Consider the following 21,039-nt stretch of genomic DNA (forward strand, 5'->3'; position numbering starts at 1 on the left):
CAATTTTCGTAATGTAATCAATGTAATACATACGTCTCTGTGAAGTTCCTCAATACAAATTATATCATTCACCTATATTAGTGTGGCAACAACTAATGTATGCAGATTGGATTCTGTCTATTTAAATACTATTATTATATTATTATGTACATGAAGATTATGAATATCCATTCTCATTTTTATCTTCAGCATGCACTGTAAATCATCTTTGAATTGCAAACATGAGAAACATTAGCCATAGCAGGTATTTACTTCATCTTCATTGTTTCTAGTTAAATGTTAAATTGTAAGACATACGGTCTGGAATAAGAGTCAGTGACGTAGCTCCGAGGGGGGGGGGGTCAAAAGGGCACGTGCATTTTCGGAATTGTATTGTAAGAAAGAGAGAGAGAGAGAGAGAGAGAGAGAGAGAGAGAGGGGAAGAGAGAGCATGATCAAGGATTCAAATTCAATTTTCTTTAACATGATAAAACCTGGTATTAATGAAACTACCTGATATGTAATTGCCATGTCATGCCTCGTAAAATAGTAACAACAACATTGATGTTATTGCCGTAAAGAAATTAGTGACTTTTCACCCAGTGAATTATGATCATGTGTTCGAGAGAGCATGATCAAGGATTCAAATTCAATTTTCTTTAACATGATAAAACCTGGTATTAATGAAACTACCTGATATGTAATTGCCATGTCATGCCTCGTAAAATAGTAACAACAACATTGATGTTTATTGCCGTAAAGAAATTAGTGACTTTTCACCCAGTGAATTATGATCATGTGTTCGATCTTGTTATTGAACAAAGTCAGAATTTTCTTTTCTTCTCGAACCAGCTGGGTCTACTGGGTGCAAACATAAATTTCTAAACAGCAATGGAAACTTCTTCCAGGAAGCCTAACAATAAAAGCTGTTGTAATACTCAAATAGCCTTGTAGAGACGATGATATAAAGAGAGAGAGAGAGAGAGAGAGAGAGAGAGAAAGAGAAAGATAGAGAGAAAGAGAGTGAGACAGAAAGAATGAGAGATCATGGTCAAGGATTTAAATTCAATTTTCTTTAAAATTATAAACCTGGTATTAATGAAACTTTTTGATATGTCATTGCCATGTAATGCAACAAAAACAAAAAACCCATTACTATGATGTTTATTGCTGTGAAAAAAATTGTTGACTTTTCACCCAGTAAATTATTATCGTGTGTTCGATCTTGTCATTGAAGAAGTCAGAATTTTCTTTTCTCCAACCAGCGGGGTCTACCTGGTGCAAACAGAAATTGCTAAACAGCAATTGAAACTTAAAGGAGAACGAAGACATAGCGTAAGAGAAGAGGATAGATGGAAGGAAAAACATAGAAATACACGACGACAGACACGAGGATAAATGGAAGCTAGCTAGCTGGTTCTCCAATTAATTAGGGCTTCTACAATCTACAATCAGGGGCGGCGATTTATTTTCATGACCGGGGGGGGGGGGGACAAAATGCGAATGACGAGGGAACATAATGAGCTAGCAAGATGGACCAGTGGCGTAATGAGCAAAAACGTTTGAGGGGATGGGGCTCAATTATTTACGATCAGGTAGAGCAAAGCGAGCGAAGCAGGTGGAGCCTAAATTGGCGTGGGGTCCAGGGGCAAAGCCCCGGCGGGAGTCAAGGGGTGGAGTCTCATTAAGCTCAGGGGTTCTTTGGGCATTTAATTACGGTCAGATGAGCATTCAGGGTTTTAGGCATGTAATAACGGTCAGATGGGCATATTTGTATACCTATTTTGTGATACTGGCAGGTCACTAATTTGGAGTGAGGTGTAGGGGGCGGCGCCCCCAGAAGTTCAGGGGTTTTAGGCATCAAATTACGATCAGGCTGAGATGAGCATCTAAGGGCCCGCCTTATGGCCCTCGGTGGGGTCCAGGGGGTAGAACCCTGGGAGCCCAGTGGAAAATAATGCCATTTTAGCAACATTTGTAAAATGCTGGTATCAAGTTAGAAATAAACCATGTTTGATTTAATTTTGATTTAATCCCATCAGCACGCCAGTGAAAGGGGAGGAGGTGACGGAAGTGACTACCCCCCCCCCATAGAGCTATATGATAAGTCTTATTATATAGTTAAATGCTACCCCCTCACAGGTTTGTTGTATTACAAATTTACGTTCTTTAGCAAAACTAATGTATAAAAACAAGCAATATACTTTTTTCACACTTCAATTTTACTTCGCCGGTATCTAGTGTGCAGTCCAAAGGGTTGTAAATATTTGCAGGTACATTTTAGTAAGTAGGCAGGAAGGGACTTTTTAAAAGAGCAAGCTGAATATTCATTTTTTGCCCCCCCCCCTGGATCGCAGCCCCTGACTCGCACATTTCGCTTTCAATTGCAGAACGCTCTATGTCCAGTAGTAGGAGATCAGCCTGTAGGTCCCGTGACCAATCTATGGGAACAAAAGTTTGAAAGTGTTTTTGTGTTCCCTGATGAATACCGAACAATTTTGACTTGGCCTGCCCCTTGAAAATCCCGGGCATTTTCGTGAGGGGCCAACAAAGGTCAAACAGGAGCCGACATTCAAATATATGCAAATCATGTCGATATGCATATCAAATTACTCGTCTGGTCATGAGGATTCCAAAAATGTATAGTTTGTTATACCTCCGACCTTAAATGAGGGCGCTATGGTCAAAAACGTTGAAAGGTCAGCGCACTTTTGACCGGTGGTCAAATTCACCAACACAGTAAACCTTATCAAATTGCATATTAAATTACTCGTCTGGTCATGAGGATTCCAAAAATGTATAGTTTGTTATACCTCCGACCTTAAATGAGGACGCTATGGTCAAAAAGGTCAATGCACTTTAGACTGGTAGTCAAATTCACCAACACGTCCGATTCTAATGATTTTAGTGTCTAATAATATGTTTTCTGACATAACAAATTCAACTAAGCAACTTTTAAAATCAAAAGTGGTTTCAATAACCTTGACATTTCCCCCAAACCCATGGATAAGAAATTGTTAAATGTTTGTCACCGAAACGGCAGCCATTTTGAATTGTCATGGTCAAGGTAAGCATTTTTACTTTAGTTGAATTTGCCATGTCAGAAAACATATTATTAGACACTAAAATCATTAGAATCGGACGTGTTGGTGAATTTCACCACCAGTCTAAAGTGCATTGACCTTTTTTACCATAACGCCCTCATTAAAGGTCGGAGGTATAACAAACTAAACATTTTTTACCATAGCGCCCTCATTTTAGGTCAGAGGTATAGTATAACAAACTATACATTTTGTAATCCTCATGACCAGACGAGTCATTTGATATGCATATCGACACGATTTGAATATATTTGAATGTCGACTCCTGTTTGACCTTTGTTGGCCCCCTCACGAAAATGCCCGGGATTTTCAAGGGGAAAGGCCAAGTCAAAATTGTTCGGTAATCATCAGGGAACACAAAAACACTTTTAAACCTTTGTTCCCAGAGATTGGTCACGGGACCTACAGGCTGGTGTCCTACTACAAGGGATTAGATCATCGGAAGGTGGGGCATCTCGCAAAAGACATGAGGAAATGTATGTGTCGTGTAAAAAGCCAGGGAAGGACACAGACACAAAACCTCCATTGTTGTGATGTGACGTATGCGGATGTTGCTCCACCTACTTTGTGTTTTGCTCAAAAAAGTATCCACAAAACGGACTATGTATGCCCTTTTTGTAAAGCGACCTATGGGCCATGGGCCAGTTCCCAGATGTTCACATATTGGTTCCTTTCTTGATTGCCCCGTCCCCCCCCCCCCAAGAAAAAATATTTTCAAATTGTTAAATATGTGCACAGTATATATTGATGTGTCAACCTAGCGAAAGTGGTGTTTTCATAATAATAAATAATAATATTGGATTCTTATATAGCGCACGTATCGACCTTGCAGGGTCCCCAAGGCGCTCCAACATTACCCGGCTATGCTAGGCTGCCGATTTCGACGCTCACAGCATTTAATGATTATTGACCTCCTTTAAATTAATATATACATGGAAGTCTTTAGAAGACAACTGTTACGGTCCAACTAAGAGTGTAGGGCATGCCTGAAAGCATATTTAATCTGTCCTGAATAAAATGTAAAATGTTTTCAAATTCTGAATTCTTTGTTGAAAAACTTGCTTGCTGGCAATAGTGTATACATGTTTTATATATTTTAAATGTCTAGTCCTGTTAATAATAGCACGTAATGATGTTATTATTTGACACGTTATTCACATTATCCTATCGAGCAGATTAACAATTTGCCTATAACATATAACAAATGACAAGTATGGTTTTCCTGAAAATTACATTACAATGCATATTCATCGTTATGAAAAATGTCGTAATATATACAACAATGGGCAAATAATTGTTTCCAGACTAATGATTTCAGTGACAAGAAATTACATTTGATATTGAAGCTGTTGCCGTTTATATATACATGAATTTGAAGAAAAAAAAAGTAGCCTTGAAAGTGTCGCAATATAATTATCATGTGTGAGTGAGCTTGAAGTTTAATGATATAGGTTTGTTTAAGACTATAATAGCCTTTACTGAGATATATCTCCAATCAAATCAAACTGAATGATGTTACCGAACAACTTAACGATATCAATCTTCTATTCTCCTAAATAAACCTTGGAAACTTGAAAATTGCATTAAAATGTAAATTCATCTTTAGTGAAAATGTGATATACAACAATGGACAAATAATTGTTTCCAGACCAATGATTTAAGTGACAAGAACTTCCATTTATATTGAAACTGTTGTCGTTAGTATATACACGAACTTGAAATAATAAGTAGCCTTGGATGTGTCGCTATATATCATGTGTGAGTGAGCTTGAAGTTCAATGGTTTGTTTGAAACTGTATAGCCTTTACTGAGATATATCTCCAATCAAATCAAACTGAGTGTGTTTATCCTTGTTTTCTGTGTACGGTGCTTGTAACTTTACCAAGACTGGGCCATATTTCTTGTCAATTTGATGATTCCAGAACCTTGCAGTACACGCCAATACTTATATGCTAGATGATCAACCTTTTCTGATCGGTTCCACAACTTTTCTTTCACAATGCAATCGCATGACCAGAACTAATTTTTGTCTTTAATTTTACACTTTGCATTGAAGTCACCACTGAATAACGTTACCAAGACCCTTCAATGGCGTTGGAACTAAGTTTAGTGGTGTAGGTTCTTTTAAGAATATATAGCTTTAAAGATGAAGTTGAGTTCTGGTCATGCAATTGCATTGTGAAAGAAACGGTGTGGAATCGACCAGAAAAGGTTGATCATCTAGCATATAAGAATTTGTGTGTATTGCAAGGTTCTGGAATCATTAAAATGATAAGAAATTTGGCCAAGTCTTGGTAATGTTGCAAACACTGTACACAGAAAGATGTATATAGGACTACACGAACACGTGGCGTAAAAATCCTGCCCCGGAGTTTTACGATGTTACATGACATATTTAGAATATGAAGGCATTTGAAGAGCAATGCTTTTCAGGGAACATGTCTTATCTGATGTTCTTCCACACTTGCATAATAAGAATGATAACGCTCACAAATTATTTTTCACCTCTTCCCAGAACTCAACTTTCTCTTTAACACTGATTCATTAATGAGATATATCTGGAATCAAATCAGACTAGTGATGTTATTGAACAACTTACCAGTATTGAATGTACATTTTCGTAAATAAATGTGGGAAACCTCGGTCTTTAGAAACACAAAGGAAGATTACTGAATTTGGTGCCTGGCCAAATGGCGGTGGCACTACGTTTAATGTTGTAGGTTTGTTTGAGATTATATAGCATTTACACTGTTTCATTAATGAGATTATTTGACACAATCGAATCAAACTGAGTGATGTTATCGAACAACTTAACAATATCAACACTCCATTCTCCTAAAAAAAACCTGGGAAACCTCGGTCTTTAGATACACAAAAGAAGATTACTAAATTTGGTGCCTGGCTTAATGGCGGTGGTAAGCCTTTTAATACACTGTTTCTGTAATGAGATATAACTCCAATCAAATCAGAATGCGTGATGTTATCCAACAACAATACCAGTATTGAATTTCCATTTTCCTTTAAAAAAAACATTACACAGAATGATATTACTAAATATGGTACCTGGCTGGATGGGGATCGCACTCTGTTTAAAGAGCCCATGACATCGAAATACAAGTGTATTCCTGTTGGTGTGCAGTCCTGCATACAACTTCTTTCTAGAAAGATAATAACCATTTTGTAATTTAACGTTGGAAATTTGGAATTGAATTGGGGCGTTGAACGATGAATACACGTTTAACTGACCAAAAGTGCGAGGCAGTTTTCATTTTCCGGCCGTGGGATCATAAACGTAAATAAGAATCAAAATCAGTTCGATAAAAGAGGGTAAGACAATAACAAGAACAATTTAAGTCCAATCTAAGACGTTTTCCTAATGAAAGACGTTGGCCTCAAGTTATGTTAGTTGTTGTTCGTGTTCTTTTAGTGTTATCGCTGTTTCATTCACTCTGTTGGAGCCTTGAACTTGTTTCAAAATACATCTGAATTGTATGCTCTACATCCAGGGGCGGCGATTTCTTGTCATGACGGGGGGGGGGGGGGGGCGAAATGCGACGGACAAGTGGCGTAATGAGCAAAAAGGTTGAGGGGGCAGACAAAAATAATCCGCATCACCACCACTGATAAGGTAGAGCGTATAGCGAGGGAAGCGAGTGGAGCGTAAATTTGATTGGGGACCCGGGGCAAATCCCCAACTGGGGTCAAGGGGTGTACTCCCCTGAAGTCCAGGGGTTTTAGGCATTTAATTACGATCATATAAGCATATTTTGATACCTTATTTGTGACACTGTCATGTCATTAATTGGCGTGGGGTCAATGAGCCCCCTAAAGCTCAGGGGTTTTACGCATCTAATAACGTTCAGTTAAGCATCCAGTGGCCACCTAAGGGCCCCTTGTAGAGCCAAAGGGGCGGAGCCCCCGCAATCTCAGGAATTTTAGGTTTTAATTACGGTCAGACGAGCACATTTTGATACCCCATATTTTGTGACACTGGCAGGTTGTCTTCAGCATACTTTTTCCATAAAAAGGGGGTCGGGGAAGAGGGGGGGGGGGGGGGGGCTCGAGCCCCCCATCCGCGGGTCTTCGCATCGCATGTAGGCCTCTAAATAAGCATAGTTTTGGGTGACTGTAAATTTGGTAATTTTCCAAAAACGCATACAACAGTATAATTTACCAAAAAAGAGAGAAAACGTTTGATTTTGTTTATTTTTAATTTATTAATTTCTTTCTTTATTTATTTATTTTTTTTTTTGGGGGGGGGGGGCATCTGCCCCCGAGCCCCCATCAGTACGCCAGTGCGAGGGACGAGGGATCATAGTGAACGAGAGGGGCAAAGGTGAAGGCACTGACTACCCCCTCACAGGTTTTTAGACATTTTGTTGTATTAACAAAATTACTTTCCTTAGCCAAACTATATTATAAAACCAATATATCTTCTTTACTTTGCTGGTAATTAGTGGGCAGTCCGAAGGGTTGTAAATATTATTTTAGGAGGTAAATTTTAGAATCAGTAGGGAGTTTGGGCATGGATGGGATTTCTATTTCCACTCTAGAACTCTGTCATATACGCGTATATTGATATCGCTATGGGAGTTGAAATGACAAATATCAGCCTGGTGGTGGTTATTTTACCTCTCTTAAGAAAGCTTAAATGCTTGTTAGTAAGCAACCATACGGACGAGGAACCTGGTGATGAAGATTAATGCCTTACCAAAGGGCACTAGCGCATCGACTTGGTTTCGAACCCGGGTCACCGGATTACAAGACCACTGCTCTACCGATGTTAAAATATCAGCCTGGCAAATATATACACTTAATATGTTGTAGTTACTCCTAACTGAAAAGAGCAAGCTATAACTCTTAATCGTGTAAACATACAGTGTAAACTGTGCTTACGTGAAACCAATGGAATACAGATTTTGTACAATATTTACTTGTATGTTTTGAAGGACAATATGCGAGGGATGCTAGCGAACGAGCGAGAAGATTTGTTTGCATTTTTATTAGTCTAAACGCTGCACTCAGGGGCGATCTAGGGGCGGGGGGTCGGCGGTTTAAACCCCTTTTTTGCTTGCCAAGTGAAAACAATTTTGTTTTTGTTTTTAAATTGAAATAAGGGGGGGGGGGAAATGTTTTTTTTTAATACTCACTTCACCCCCACCTACCCTCTAATGAGCGAAATATTTGTCGGCGCGATTTTAAAGTTTCGGGTAGCAAAATGATTTGTTTCTTTTGGTTATTGTTCACTAACCCCCCCCCCAAAAAAAAAAAAAAAAAAAAAACAAACAAAAACAAAAAAAAAACACCCTCGGCAAGAAGCTAGGTCCGCCCCTGAAGTGTGTTGCAGTTTTTAGTCAGTATTTGCTATACATTTTTTGAAATTTTTCGAATTTTCCGGGGGGGACTTGTCCCCTCGACCGTACCCACTGGGATCGTCGCCCCTGCCTACAATCAATGCAGCTAATCGCAGCCGCTGCTATAGCTACACGCCCGAGTATGTACCATCTCCAGCAATCCAAAATTCGTCGCTGTTTTCACGAAGTGACGGTAGTGAAAAAAAATTGCATTCACTTTGCGTTACGATTTTCCTCACTACCGTCACTTCGTGAAAACAAGGACGAATTACCGAGAAGAGTAATGTTAGATTCTGTCTCTAGTCATTCACACAGTATACTTGACTGAACTGGCTAAACAGTTGTGTAAATTAAATATGCGCTACCGGTACCCATTTAAAACATAGGAGGAGCGTGGTAAATGTAGCCAACGGACATTAGCGCCATGGCGGGACTCGAACTGCGTACCATTTGAACCACAGTCTGATGACTTATCCACTGGACCACAACACCTCTAAAGAGGAGCCATAGCAAACGATTATTGCTTTAAAAATGCAATTGTTTCTTAAATAGATTTTCCCACAAAATTATCGTGACTCATGCAGCGAGACAGAATTAAAATCGGCAAAAAAGATATTGTCATGAAAACGGTCAGAAAACATGACAACTAGAATGAATAAGACATAATGCGATTACGCAACACGTTCTTTTTTTCCAGTTAGTCCTCCAGTACCGAAATGCAAAGCAAAACTCGAGACAGATGCAAATAAAGTTAAGCTTAAAGACAATACGTTATTGTCTATAATTATCACGATTATATTCTTTACTTATTTCGATGATTAAAAGTAGACCAAATCCTGGTGTAATAGTAGGATTGTTGGGCTTTCAAGAAATGTATAGTGTTGACACTGTCGTGGCTACAGTGTGTAAAAAAAATATTATTTCATCCTCATTATGTACATGAATGATATGAATATCCATTCTAATTTATATCATCGATATGCATTGTAAATCATGAACCCACAAGATATCATCGAATTGCAAACATGGGAAACATTAGCCATAGCAAGTATTTACTTCATCTTCATTGTTTCTAGTAAAATTTTTACTTGTAAGATTTACAGTCTGGAATAGGAGTTATTTATGTAGCTCCATGGGAAGGGGGCAAAAGGGCACATACATACTCCTAATCGGATTGCAAGAGAGAGAGAAAGAGAAAACATGGACAAGGATTCAAATTCAATTTTATTTAAAATCATAAAACCTGCTTTGTCATTGCCTCATAACGCCACGTAAAATAGTTACCAGCACAATGATGTTTATTGCTGTAAAGAAGATATTGACTTTTCACCCAGTAAATTATTATCTTGTTATTGACAAATATTGAAAAGATCTTGTTATTGAAAAAAACATTTTTTTTTTATCGAACCGGCGGGGTCAACTGAGTGCAAACAGAAATTTCTAAAAAGCAATTGAAATGTTTTTCAGAAAGCCTAACAATATAAGCTGTTGTTACTCAAATAGCATTGATGAGACGATAAAAAGGTATGAGTAATAATAATACATTGTCGTTGGTTTTAAGAATATTCGTTTCTCTCTCTGCGTGTGCCAATTCCGGCGAACAGTGAACACAACCAAGTGAAATCAACTGTGAAATGAACAACTTGTTACACAAGTCCCCAAAGAGTAAACTGCTATTCCATATCCTAGTAGTATTACATAATACTACTACTACTTGATATTTATTTAGCGCACATATCCACCATGCAAGGTGCTCATAGTCCGGGAGCCAGGGGGGGGGGGGGGGGGTCAACTTAGCTGGAAAGGAAACCAATTTTCATGTGCACAGATGTAAAGATCCCAAAGCCCCATATAACAAATTGACCGTCTGGCATGTTCTAAGTGGTGGGTTTGGCCAGGGGGACGCCCCCCGCCAAAAAGCGGCCCTTTTAGTAGTTTCATAATGTTTCTTCGATTTTTGTACCGAATAACTTGTATTCGAGAGAAAAAATAACTTTGCATACCTAGCCGAAACTATTTCATGAGAAAAGTTGATTTCATTCTAATCTTATCACAATATAAATTATGCGGAGTATTTGTTGCTTACAAGCATACACATGTTTTTTTAGTAGTCAGGCAAAATAAACCATTAAACCAAACATTGCAATATTATATTATATACATGTTGATCGATGCACTAAACTTTCTTGATAATAGGCAAGATTATGACAAGGTAACTTTCAATGTCCACATTTCCTGAAACATCCTAGAGTACAGAAGAAGAACTAATCAATTGCACTCAGCGCTCTAAATCATTTGAACTTTCTGCACTTCTAAATGTCTACTTACTTTTTTCCAGCTAATATACTGAGATACTGGCCAAAATTAGGGGAATATTTACAATAAAGCACCCTTTTAGCTCAAAATTAATATTTCACACACTACATCACTCATTGAAATTGATATCAGGATGAAGGTATTTTAATTATCCACCTTTCGACACCAAATACATGGTAATTATAGGTTTAAGTTAAAAGTGATCTTTAAAACTCGATGTAAACACACCAAACAGGTCCTTAATACACGAATACCCGTATATACATAGAGTTAATAAACACATGGGCAGAAAATGTTGTTTTGCGGAAATCAAATTAATAACTTTGGATTGCTTTAATTTTTTATTGAAAAGATATATAAACTTCTCCTTTGCACAGGATATTGTCTTTGTACATAAGAACATTCCTGGAAAGTTATGAGAAAATACATTTTCCGATTTTGATATATGGAAATATTTTTTGAGGATAAAATTCAATATTTCGAGAAAAGAAAATCACCCAAAATCACGTGTTTTACTTAAATTTGCGTTGTTGATTAATCTTAATTTCGTGAAATAGGTATCAAAATATAGATAATTTAACTATCTTTCATATGACACCAAACGCATGGTGGTTCATGCCATATGGAGCTATGCGATCTTTACATCTGTGCATATGAAAATTGGTTTCCTTTCCAGCTAGGTTGACCCCCCCCCCCCCCTGGCTCCCGGACTATCAAGGCGCTTCAATATTACCTCGGCTCGACAAGGCTACCGGTTTTGGCGCTCACAGCATTCAGGGAATTCCTTCCTTCCTGTACCCATTTTAAACATGGAAGGAGCGTTGTAAATGTAAATTAATATATTGTCAAAGGACATTAGTGCTGTGGTGGGACTTGAACCGAGCACCATGTGATCCACAGTCCGACGACTTATCCACTAGACCACAACACCTCTAAAGAGAAGCAATGGCGAACGATTATTGCTAAAAAAGTGCAATCGTTGGTTAAATAGATTTTCCCTCAAAAGAGCACATGCATTTTCAAAATCGCATTGCAAGCAAGTGAGAGAGAGAGAGAGAGAAAGAGAGAGCATTGGGATTCAAATCCAAATTTCTTTAAAATCATAAAACCTGGTATTGATGATACTATCTGATATGTCATTGCAATGTAAAGCCACAACAGATAGTTACCGGCACAATGATGTTTATTGAATATAAAGAAATTACTGACTTTTCACCCAGTATATTATGATTATGTGTTTTATCTTGTTTAAGTTTGAGTTTGAGTTTGAGTTTGAGTTTGAGTTTATTAACAACAAAAATAACTAGACTTTAATTCGTCACTTTGACGAATTAGGTGATACGTATGCTAATGATTTACATAATGAAGAATGCATTTTCACGATTTCATATTGTTATATAAAATGCTTCTCCCATTATGATCTATCCATATGTCAAGTTTCTACCGTTTAGCCTTGATCATTATGGATGTATGTAAGATATATTGAGAAAATTTTACCATTGACCCTAATTAACATAATGAGGCCTTCACATACACTTTAAATATTCCGTGGTAAGAATGAAGTAAGCGAGGGAAGTGATGGCAATGACAAACGAGTGAGAGAGAGAATATGGCCGGGTTCAAATTAAGTGTTCCTTAAATTATGATTATGATTATGATTATAATTACGATATTTACTATAATAATAAATATAACAATGATAATAATAATAATTATTATGATACTGCTGCTATTACTATCCCCTAGTTCCAAAATCATGATTGTATTCTCTATTTATTTCTCCTATATAATTTATTTCAATTTAAAATAGAAATTCTAATGTTCCTTCTTTTGCCTTGATGATATTACAGCAACGAATTGACAGTTTTGGTAGACATCTTGGATGTATCGTAGCAATAAATTCTTGGCACATGACGTATTGTGCATACGATAATAATGATGAGAAGAAGAAGCATACCAATAACTATAAAAATAATAACAATAACACATAATTACTATAATAATCATTATAATTACGATATTTACTATAATAATTAATATAACAATGATAATAATAATGAATATTATGATACTGCTGCTATTACTACTACTACTACAACTACTAAGAAGAAGTAAATGAAGAAAAAGTGGTAGGAGAAGAATCATTTCAGCGATATTAGTGAGTATATTCTCAATGATTAAGGCATAAACATTTTATATTCCGTGGTAAGAATATACGAGGCGAGGAAAAATGAAGGCAATGACAAACGAGAGCGAGCGAGAGAGAGAGAGAGAGAGAGAGAGAGAGAGAGAGAGAATATGGCCGGGTTCAAATTAGGTTTTCCTTAAATCAGACCCAGTACTGAGGATCTTTTTGTGTGCCATGTTGTTGTTATTTGATGGCTTTTGAAGCTTCATAGAAATGCCGTCTTTTGTCACCAAATATTGTTCAAAAAGCATTGTAGAGACGATGAACAACTACTAACGCAAAGTCGTTAGCCATGAGAATGTCAATTTCTATCTCGTTCTGCTAAATAATCCGAACAATAGAATCAACCAAGTAGAATCAACTGTTAAACGAATTTATCACGAGTTCTGAAATTTCAATTTGTTACTGCACGTCATAATAGTATTAAAGATGAAGTTGAGTTCTGGTCATGCGATTGCATTGTGAAAGAAACGGTGTGGAACCGACCAGAAAAGGTTGATCATCTAGCATATAAGAATTTGTGTGTATTGCAAGGTTCTGGAATCATCAAAATGATAAGAAATGTGGCCAAGTCTTGGTAAAGTTACAAACACTTGCACAGAAAGATGTATATGGGACTACACGAACACGTGGCGTAAAAAGCCGGCCCCCGATTTTTACGATGTTACATGCATATTTAGAATATGAAGGCATTTGAAGAGCCATGCTTTTTAGGGAACATGTCTTAACTGATGTTCTTCCACACTTGCATAATAAGAATGAGTAATGCTCACAAATTATTTTTCACCTCTTCCCAGAACTCAACCTTCTCTTTAAAGAACAGCAATGGCGAACGATTGTCGCTAAAATTCAGAAATTGTTGCTTAGATTGATTAAATTACCATGAGACATCAAGCTACATAGAACTATGATCGACAAACATGATATTGTTTTGAAAACAGTCTGAAAACATTGGAGGCAGAATGAATAAGATATAATGTGGTCATGTAAGCAAGTGCAATATGTCCATGTTAATCCCCTAGTTCCAAATCATGATTGTATTCTCTATGTATTTCTCCTATATAATTTATTTCAATTTAAAATAGAAATTCTAATCTTTCTTCTTTTGGCTTGATTATGTCAGCAACGAATTGACAGTTTTGGTAGACATCTTGGATGTATCATAGCAATAAATTCTTGGCACATGACGTATTGTGTATACGATAATAATGATAAGAAGAAGAAGCATACAAATAACTATAAGAATTATAATAAAAAATAAGCTTTATAATAATGATTATAATTACGATATTTACTATAATTATAAATATAACAATGATCATTATGATACTGCTGCTATTACTACTCCAACTACTACTACTAGGAAGTAGAAGATGAAGAAGAACGGGGAGGAGGAGAATCGTTTCAGCGAAATTAGTGGTTAGCGTCATGACCTTTAAGTGACCTTTGATGACATGACATGTTGACCCTTGACCTAAAGTATATGTGATATGAATATGAATGACCTTTGCTTATGCATCATGAAGATATGATGGATAACGTGATTTCACAAAATGGCGCCTGGATGACGTCACGATGACCTAATGACCTTGAAAATGTTCCTGTCACGTCTCATGACAATGACCTATAATTATGTCGAAATTTAATGAAATTGACTAAACCAAACTTGAGTTATCCTGGGCACAAAAAACGGGAAGAAATAAAAATAAAGAATAATAAAGAAAATTCTGACGAAAACAATAGGTGATCTGTCGAGAATCTAAGGCAGCATTCAAATTGTGACATCACGTGGGCGTGCATTTTTTCCCAATGTGCAAACTCTTTCATCCAAAATTGATAACCAATGCTCTATATCTGCCGATATCGCTATCGCGTAATTCAGCAAATGTAATGTTCGGCATAACATGAAGTGGTCTAGAGTATTCTAGGCCGAGATCTATATCTTATATCTAGATCTATACTCTTGGTGCAGACTATATTGTAAGAATGTATTGCCGACCCCTCTTATGAAACAAATAATGCATGGTTGCGAGTGTGTAAGGGCAGTTCCAGTGTACGAAGTTAAGTCAGTGCCCTCGTGATAATGCACGCGCCCGCATGGAAATTGCATTATCGATATCGCACTAACTAACTTGACTAACCTGAGTGCAATGAAACTGCCCTAAACTGCCCTGACAATAGCAATTATAATAATTACAAAACTTCAATAAGTAACAACAAAAAATGCTGCTGTTTTTGTATTTTGTATATCATAATGCATTACTATTGTTAATGTATAGTTTCATCATGTTCATAATAATTATATAAATAATAATAGCCCACTCCAAATTTTATTAAACCGGAACGGAAATTCTTTTTGCCCAATTGATCGTGAGCCCGGCAGCCACTGAGTAGCGCCAGATCGACGTTGCTCTATTCCTTATTGTTGAACGCCAAACAAGGTAGCAACAACTCCCATCTTTTAACGTCTTTTGGTATGACGCGGCCGGGGCTCGAACCCACGACCTCCCGGTTGTGAGGCGGACGCTCTACTGACTGAGCCAACACTCCGGTGATAAATCGATACTTGAGAATGTATCCACAGTATCGATGAAAGGAACAAGCTATCATTGAATATGTTAAAGGAAAACAATAGATCAATAGCTTTTGATGAATATATATCAGGGCTCACGTATTGGTTTGAGATACAGAAATAAATAGTCAAGACATTTAAAAAAAATTAAGATCAATAAGTTCTTTCATATTTAGAGTCTAAACAGGCTGCCTAATTATACCGTATAGGTTAAAAGTCACAGCTCGAATTTGTATAGACATACCCTCACGTCTTCCTCAAAAACAAAATAATCTACTATCGGACAGATCAATTTAATCTTGTATGAAAAAGTGTACTTGGCAACTTTGCCATCAATATTAATTATCACTCAACAGTCACTCAAATCAAGGTTTCCAGGGAAGTGACCATTAATGGTGTGAATTTGTGTAATCACACAGTCCTCAAGAGGGCGACATGCATTTTGATTAAAAATATATTCATTTCACCAGCTGGTGAATTTAACACTGGAATGTGACCGGCCAGGAAAATATAACAATTATGATCCTCGCAATCGATATCACGTGACGAGGTCTGGACCAATCACATCTCGGTATCTGTCTAAGCTATCTGATATATATTAGTATTACATTGCACTGTAATCAAATACAGACAACAACGCGAGCGGCCCAGGTGACTGTTTTTCTCTAGATTTTATGAACTTTAATCTGATTGTTTTTAAACCGGCGGTGGTCGTGCAGACATAAATAATAATAATACTGGAGACATATCATAGAACTCAGATTGGATAAAGTTAAATCACTGTTTAACTTGCTTTCTTGCAAACAGATTTTTGCTGAAAATATTTTGGAAATAAGACTAATTTCATCGACGAAATGATCGGGGATTCAGACAGCGATTTGAAACCTGCTCATTGTGCGGAACCAATTTATTGAGGAGGCTTTTGTCAGTTGTATTGCAACTAAGGTTGGATCCCGTACCAAAACTGATGAACGGCATTTCCTTTCGCACATATCCATCTATCTAGCTTGCAATCCTGTAACTCTCTAGTGGACAAACTGTAACAACTTGACAGCAGCTTGCTTGGTCTGTCAGTCTCTGAACAGAATTATCTAGTGCTTGCGGCTGTGGAAAGATCATTTGAGTAAAATTGTGTATCTTGTTTTTACTGAGTAGACGCACGGCGTGACCAAGTCAAGGGTATATGTACTGTCATAAAGAACTCGTCAAGACTGTTGGCCTAAACATAGATTCGGAACCAGATCACGTTGACACACGGGCACAAAGGAAAAAAATACAAATACAAATAGATAATCGAAAATATTTTTCGATTGTGAACAAACCTTTGAACATATAGGCATTACGAACATCAGTGTAAAGCCTATAGCGATAAACATTTTAGAAACCCTCATCCGTTGTATACGTATATGGTCTGTGAATACTTATTGATATTTTCCTTCTTTCTTTGAAAGTGATCATCTCATCTTCTGAGCACGAGAAAACTGTAAAACTTTACTTTCGTTTTTACGAGATAACAGGCAGCACATTTTGACGTCATGTCGGGACATCGCTCAAGAAACGGACTGGCTATTGTCATGGTGGTGTTGCTATGGTGTCATTCAGGTATGTTACTTTATGTTCACAATATCAATTACAACTAGACTTTAATTCGTCACTTTGACGAATTAGGTGATACGTATGCTAATGGTTTACATAATAAAGAATGCATTACACGATATCATATTATTTTATGAAATGCTTCATCAATTAAGATCTATCCATATGTCAAGTTTAAATTGTGTCCCCTTGATTATTATGGATCTAGGGAAGATAGATTGAAAAAATATGACCATTGACCCTGCGCAGTAACCAGTTACACCTTTGACTCTAATTTACATCATGAAGAACACATTTTGACGATTTTATCTTATCAAAGAAATGAAAATGTAATTGATAAATGATTATCATCATTATGATAATGATGATCATGATGATCATGATGAAGATCATGATCATGAGCGGGATCCTGACATCTTATTGAAAAAATGAGGGGTGATTTAGATAACACATAGTCTTAGCTACAGCATACTCAAAAATCAACAAAATCCAAACAGAAATAAAGGCGATATTGCTCGCAAAAGGCAGGAATGTAGAATCCAGATTTGAGAAAAAATTATCTCCCTCAGGGATTACACGCAAAAAGTAATGGATTAAGTGAAAATAGGGTAACAATAAGTAAATGGGGTTGTTTATTACATTATTTGCGGTTATACGTGTTCGAATAATCAAAGGAGATGGTACAGTGAAAGGTCAACAAGAAAAAAAAAAGTTAAACATGTTTTTTTTGGAGACACCCGGACTCGAACCCGGGATCTCAAGGTCGGAAGTCAAGTGCGTTACCGATATACCAAAACATTTCCCATAGCGATTACACGTAAACGAAAATGGAATTCTAAAATCCCACTTTGTAAGTAAAATATGAGCATGATCCCGGCATATGATCGAAAAATGAAGTGCATATTGGAGATAGCTCATTGTCTCAGCTACAACATACCCGAAGCTCACCGAAAACAAAGTTAAAACAACGGAGATGTTGCTCGCGAAAGACGGAAATGTAGAATGCAGTTTTGAGAAATAGTCATGTCCCATAGACAATACACGCAAAATGTGAAAAATTGACATGCCTCCTTTAATCGCAAAAATACACCATGATACTTTTGTCAAAAATAAAAATTGTGGATACTGCATTTGTAGAAAGTTGTCTCAGCTAGTACATATCGAAATTTGAAAGAAAATTGATCCATATTTACAGAGATACAATCAATTTTAAAAAACTATGCTGACGTCATAATATGCAAATTAAAATTTTGAGATTGGAGGCCATTATGATGACGTCATGAGTTAATTGAGGATCAAATGAGACATGAAAGCATATCTCCGACTCATAATCTATCTAAATATGAAAAAATATTGGGAGTTCATATCTATTCTGAAGAGTTACAAAGATTTTTGTATAGGCATGTTTTTGCTCATGTATTGTGGATAAATATAACGCAGGTCCGCGCGCGCTGTCAACTTTGACGGACGCTCATTGCGTTATTAAAGGGTTAACAAGTTATCAAAATGCTTGGAAAAATGTGCCAAATATGATGATAGAGAAAATTCGGCGATTCTATGTTGCAAATCGCTAGTACGCGCAAAAAACGCGCGCGCATGCGCGTGAGCATAATTTTTTTGTCAAATGCTCCATATGGCCTGAAACGTATGCAAAAAAAGTTTGGGATTGTTTAGAGCATTTTTAATTTTTGCGCGCGCGTAAACGTGCGGACGAACGCGCACGCGCGCATTTGCGCACGTTTATTGACCTGAAATTGACCGGACGGATATTGATCTTAATCGTGATAATTATGAATGAGAAATACTTTTATGTTATGAAGATATGATCATAAGTTGATTTTCACAAAATGGCGCCTAGATGACGTCATGATGACTTTGAGTCTTTGAAAAGTCACGCAGTTCTAAGTTAGACTAACATCTATCATCAGAGAAAGTTTCATAACAATGGCTTCAGCCATTCTTGAGATATCCTGCGAACAAAATTGAGGAAGAATAATGATAATTTCTTCTATACAGACACAAAATAAATACTAGACTTTAATTCGTCACTTAGACGAATTAGGTGATACGTATGATAATGGTTTACATAACGAATAATGCATTACACGATATATTATTTTGTAAAATGCTTCTCCCATTTATATGCTTCTCCCATTATGATCTATTCATATGTCAAGATTAAATTGTGTCTCCTTGATCATCATGGATCTAGGGAAGATAGATTTAAACAATATATGACCTTTGACCCTGTGCAGTAACCAGTTACACATTTGACTCTAATTTACATCATGAAGAACACCTTTTGACGATTTTATCTTATTCAAAGAAATGAAAATGTAATTGATAAATGATTATCATCATTATGATAATGATGATCATGATGATAATGATCATGATCATGAGCGCGATCATGACATCTTATTGAAAAAATGAGGGTTGATTTAGATAGCATATAGTCTCAGCTACAACTTACTCAAAAGTCAACAAAATCCAAGCAGAAATAACGGCGATATTGCTCGCAAAAGACAGGAATGTAGACTCCAGATTTGAGAAAAAGTCATCTCCCATAGAGATTACACGCAAAAAGTAATGGATTAAGTGAAAATAGGGTAATAATAAAGTAAAAAGGGTTGTTTGTGACATTATTTGCGATTCTACGTGTTTTAATAATCAAAGGAGATGGTACAGTGAAGGTCAAAAGGAAAAAAAAGTGAAGAAAAAAAATTGTTGGAGACACCCGGACTCGAACCAGGGATCTCGAGATTGGAAGTCAAGTGCGTTACCGATATACCAAAACATTTCCCATAGCGATTACACGTAAACGGGAAATGGAATTCTGAAATCCTACTTTGCAAGTGAAATATGAGCATGATCCCGGCATCTAATCGAAAAATAAAGGGCGCACTTGTGATAGCTCATTGTCTCAGCTACAACATATCCGAAGTTCAGCGAAAACGAAGCTAAAACAACAGAGATTTTGCTCGCGAAAGACAGGAGTGTAGAATCCAGTTTTGAGAAAAAGTCATGTCCCATAGAGAATACACGTAAAATGTGAAAAATTGACATGCCTTCTTTAATTGCAAAAATACGCCATGATGCCTTTGTCAAAATGGAAAATTGTGGATTATTTATTTGTAGAAAATTGTCTCAGGTAGAACATATCAAAATTTAAAAGAAAATCAATCAATATATACAGAGATACAATCAATTTTCCAAAATTATGCTGACGTCATAATATGCAAATTGAAATTTTGAGTTTGGAGGCCATTATGATGACGTTATGAGTTAATTGAGGGTCAAATGAGACATGAAATCATATCTCCAACTTATAACCTATCTAAATATGAAAAAATATTGGGAGTTTCTATCTATTCTGAAGAGTTACAAAGAATTTTGTATAGACATGTTTTTGCTCATGTATTGTGGATAAAGATAACGCAGGTCCGCGCGCGCTGTCAACTTTGACGGACGCTCATTGCGTTATTAAAAGGTGAACAAGTTATCAAAATGCTTGGAAAGATGTACCAAATATGATGATAGAGAACATTCGGCGATTCTATGTTGCAAAATGCTAGTACGCGCAAAAAACGCGCGCGCATGCGCGTTTGCGTGATTTTTTGTCAAATGCTCCATATGGCCTGAAACGTATGCAAAAAAAATTTGGGATGATTTGGAGCATTTTAATTTTTTTCGCGCGCGTAAACGCGCGTACGAACGCGCACGCGCGCATTTGCGCACGTTTATTGATCTGAAATTGACCGGATGGATATTGATCTTCTTCCTGATAAATATGAATGAAAAATTCCTTTCCGTTATGAAGATATGATCATAAGTTTATTTTCACAAAATGGCGCCTGGATGACGTCACGATAATTTTGAGTCTTTGAAAAGTCACGCAGTTCTAAGTTAGACTAAGATCTATCATCATGGCAA

Source organism: Strongylocentrotus purpuratus, unplaced genomic scaffold (genome assembly GCF_000002235.5).
Source record: "Strongylocentrotus purpuratus isolate Spur 01 unplaced genomic scaffold, Spur_5.0 spur5_scaffold_20, whole genome shotgun sequence".
NCBI lineage: Eukaryota > Metazoa > Echinodermata > Echinoidea > Camarodonta > Strongylocentrotidae > Strongylocentrotus > Strongylocentrotus purpuratus.